Genomic DNA, 5,210 nt, shown 5'->3' with positions numbered 1-5,210 from the left:
CACGAGGAGTTCAGCTGGCACATACTCATGACTTTTTGCGGTGCCACCGCTGAGTGTGTATTCACACGGGGCCATGAATTATTTCTACGAGTTAAACACGGTGGTGACAGGCTGTAAATAAGTCATTGTCAGAAATCCCTCTGAGATGTCCTACGGGCATTGTGAGAGTGCGTTACTCTGGCCAGCTCTGACATATCAAACTCATCGCCTTGGGTTATATCCAACTGTTACCCGACTGCGATTAGGCATGGTTTAAAGCATTTGTCACTAAATGAGTCATAAATACCATACATTTTGGCTATTTTTAAGAACTCCAATGTATGGATAGCGGTCAGTTAATGTTCATATTATTCTGACAAGAATTAGGTTCTTAGACATTGTTTTCATTTTTATAATAAATATAACATTTACCTTTCCTGTGTTGATCGTAACAATTTTTGAGGGGAAACCCTTTTAGATTGCAGGGTTTGCCACTACTTGCAAAGTAATAAGAGAATGGATCAAGATTATTTTCAAACCATATATTTAACTATGAGACTTTGTATCGTGTTAGGATTAACATCAATCTAGTAGACATGAACATTTATCTTGATAAGGATAACCGAACATACTCTTACCTCTTCACCTCTGCAAATAATCTCAGTCTATGTACTTACCACTGTGATACTTCTCGTGTTGCTTTTCATGTAGTTTAAATTTGCTCTATTAACGAAACAATTTCTTTTACCATCCATCCATCCTTCCATCAATCCACCTTACCAACCATCCGTTGAACAACTCACCATGATGACAATCCGACCATCTATAGATACACCCAAACAAAACAATTTCTTTAACCACCCATCCATCCTTCCATCAATCCACCTTAACCATCCGTTGAACAACTCACCATGGCGACAATCCGACCATCTATAGATACACCCAAAACAAAACAATTTCTTTAACCACCCATCCATCCTTCCATCAATCCACCTTAACCATCCGTTGAACAACTCACCACTGTGACAATTCAATTATCTATAGATACACCCAAAACAAAACAATTTCTTTAACCACCCATCCATCCTTCCATCAATCCACCTTAACCATCCGTTGAACAACTCACCACTGTGACAATCCAGTTATCTATAGATACACCCAAAACAAAACAATTTCTTTAACCATCCATCCATCCTTCCATCAATCCACCTTACCAACCATCCGTTGAACAACTCACCATGGCGACAATCCGACCATCTATAGATACACCCAAAACAAATCAATTTCTTTAACCACCCATCCATCCTTCCATCAATCCATCTTACCAACCATCCGTTGAACAACTCACCACTGTGAGAGTCTAACTATCTGTAGATACGCCCAAAACAAAACAATTTCTTTAACCACCAATTCATCCTTCCAGCCATCACTCCAACTAACCACCCTTTCTACCACACTGACAATCCAGGAGCCATCCATTCAAACATCTATCAGTCCTTCCATCTATCCACTCAGCTAACCTTCCGTTGTCCAATCGACCAAAATGAGAAAACAACAATCTATTCATCCACCAAACGAACCCTCCGCTGGCCTATCCACCAATTTTGTGTTATGTATATAGCTTTTATACATAGCAACTTCTATAGCAATGTATGTCTTTTTCTTTAAGGCTGCATGGATGAATTTAGTAAGAGCTTTCAAAACCGTCACATTCTTAATCACATGACCATATTGGAAAAACAATTGCTTTTACCATACAATCTTCCTTCCATTCATCCACCCAACGAACCATCCGTTGACAGTTCAACAATCTACCCATTCACACAAAAGCTTTTACCGAGCGGTTAATCCTACATTCGCCCGCCGGCTCTCCCAATTATGTATCCAACCATTAACAAACCATCAAATACAAAAGTTGCTAATAATGTTTCTGTGTCGTCTTTGCCAGCCTACTTTCTGAGTGCACCTTTACCAACATGCAAATAACTAGGGATATTCCCTATTATACTGATAAAAAAAGATGGTATATTTCATTTCGTGTTAAAACTCGTAAAAAAAAACGACTGTTTAAATTTGGTGAATAACAATTAAAGTTAGCCTGTTGACGATGAGTCAGGACAACCGCCAAACACGCCAACATACCATAATGACATTCAAGCTTGTAAAGCTTCTGTACGTTTGACTGAACCTTGTCCGTATATCGTTTTCGTTACAAGTTTCTCAGTGAAAATGACTGCCTGACTATAGCTAAACAAACCAGCGGCAACATTTCATCGATATCATGGTGACAGTGATTTTAATAAACTGTTTATCTAATTAATGATATTAAATATAATGTTTTTACTTATACAGATTATCTGTTACTTTTTTTCGAACAGTATATTTCAACCATGTTACTAATCGTGTTTATCATGATTTGGCGAGCAGCTTTAGCTGCAGCCAGCCACTTTCGCACGGGGCCCTGCTCACAAATATGGCTTCCTCACGTTCACTTACTTTTGTTCTCGACCCCCTGTCAGCGAAGGCGAGAACGTGACATGTTCGTGGGTGGGGGATGTACAGCTCTGTTCAGAACAGTCTCAGAACTAATGACTGGTACAAAGACGGACAATCTTAGAATGGCAATCACGTTTGTATTGCCAAGTATCAGACAAACAGGACAAGTGGTTTGGCCGAAGTTTAAGCAAGGCACTGTTACTAGCTGACAGGTTTCAAGGGATTAACTGACCAAACGATTTCCAGAATGGTATTAAAGATCCAGTTTCGGATGCCAGGCATTTGGATATTATCTTAGGGTTCCCGTTTGCGAGAACAGTCCCTGATATGGACACTTGAGTCGAGGTATTTCGGTATACTGATGTTAACTGGCATTAGACCGAATTGCAGCAGTTACGTGAGGCCATTCGTCAACTAACATACTGTTGTCGCTACTCTGGTTTTCTAGTCAGCATACCAGGCCAAGAGAAAATACATCCCATACAGAAAAGTAGTGAATCGTGACCAAAACATGACCAGTGCATGACCATACTATGATCTTCGATCGAGTCGGCTTATTGTCAGTCATAAATACGGCCTCGTTCAGACCACAAAATCTTTACAAAACGACGTACAAAAACATTGCTTGCTTCACTACGTCGTTGCTGATCACTCTCCTTGTAGTGAGCTACATGGTTCACGATCTGTATCTATCAACAATAAAAGCATACAGCTTTGGACAGAGGCCAACACGAATGTAAACTTTTCAATTCTTCATGAAACCTGTGAAAGTTAACATTAAACATTACTGCGAAATATACAACCTAAAATTTCTAGTTCACAAGAAAACACTACAGGAAAAACAATATGACACTACACAGTGAAGTATCTACCAGGTTGTGGGTATGACGGTTTCTCCACTCCGCTCTTCTGCTTGTCTCCAGTATGAAACAGAAGAAATGACCATAATTATGCTAAAAACATAAAAAAGGTGAGTGATAGGACAGGTTTCGATAAAGTACTTTTGGCACCAGCAAAGAAAAAACGACTGTTTTGCCAATAAGGACGGTGAAAACACAGATTGCTAACTTTGTGTGCATTATTTATTTATTTATCTGATTGATGTTTTACGCCGTACTCATGAATATTTCATTTATACGACGGCGGCCAGCATTATGGTAGTAGGAAACCGGGCAGAGCCCAGGGGAAACCCACGACGATCCACAGGTTGCTGGAAGACCTTCTCATGTTTGGCCGGAGAGGAAGTCAACATGAGATGGACTTGAACTCACAGCGATCGAAAGGGTGGCGTGCTAACCCTCTCGGCTACAGAGGCCCCATTATGTGCATTATATTTTCAGTAAGGTTTCCATCGAACCACATGACACATAACAAGACTCAAATAAACAAACAGATTAATAATTAGATTGTCTGCTGTAGCAATGGGGTTATCAAAACGACCACTGCACTTGAGAGACATGATGGAGAGTTTCCACAAATATATTTATCAGCCAATCGTCTCGTTCCAATTTTTCTTTGTATGGCCCGGGGCTGTAATTGTTGCTCAAACCAATACTCACATTCGACAGACATCGTGATACATACATGTACATACAGACAGACCGGATATTGAGTGAGAATTGTTCCTAATAGTGTTAGTACGAATACACTAATCTAGTATTATGGCATCCGGCACTACTTACTGTCTGCGTTTCATGGACACATATTTAATTTATTATTGACTAATTGAGTTGTTTCATAATGAGTGTTAGACCTACTATACCGAAGCTAAAGCACAAAGCTAGGTGTCTCAGGGATGACCGGGACTGGGAATGGAGATATGAACTTTCCTAGTGTCTGGCTGAACTGACATCTAATAGACAGATCAATATGGCCCGGTCACATAATTCGAAATATTTCTTAGCCTCCCATGGAGAGTTTAATCCGGTCAACGTATGCAGAATTCTATTCAAAACTTATAATGCTATTGAACTCTCTGCATAGGACCATTCTTCATCTTCCAGTAAGAAATTAAATCTATATCGGGAAATTAAGGGATTATCGTCGGGGGAACAAAGAAATATTTTCGGCCTTTAAATTTATTTCTAATTTTTTTATTCAAAGATCACGCCGGGTAGCTCGACGACTGAACATTGATCAGTGAGGTCGCATGTTTTTGTGGTCGTTCTTTTATGTCTGAACCTTGAGTTGCTGCTCATCTAACCTGCAAAGTGCGTTTGAGATACCTGTGTCTATCAGGTCAGACAAGGTATCGTTCATACTCCTTACACAGCGCATGCGTGGCTCTCTTTATTCGCTTTACATCACTGTCACCACTAGCAAATGTTGTACAGAAATCTTGAACAGGGCCGAGGTCACCAGGGTCACTTAGGCAGGAAGTGATGTGATGAAACAGAAAAACTTTGTCTCAATCTTTTGTTTTTCAATTATACGTGCATTCTCTTAATCTGACGTATGTACAATATCACTTAACGCCTATAAGGAGTTCTTACCAACACCTGAAACACTTTTATTGATGAATTAACCAGTAGTGAGGCTATGCTTAAACAAGTTCACACCACGGGATCCAATGATCAAGCTTGTTTAGCGGTTGCGGTGATGTAAAGGAGTATGGGTATCTGTAGGAGTGTGCTGTTTTGACATCCGTGTTGGGGAGATTTTCCACACGTTTCTGGCACGAAAGTCAAACCGTTAAACATAGAGAGGTAGAAATGTAAATTTATAAGATATACTTC

The sequence above is a fragment of the Liolophura sinensis genome, chromosome 6, assembly GCF_032854445.1.
Source record: "Liolophura sinensis isolate JHLJ2023 chromosome 6, CUHK_Ljap_v2, whole genome shotgun sequence".
Taxonomy (NCBI): Eukaryota; Metazoa; Mollusca; class Polyplacophora; order Chitonida; family Chitonidae; genus Liolophura; species Liolophura sinensis.
This window is presented reverse-complemented; position numbering follows the sequence as displayed.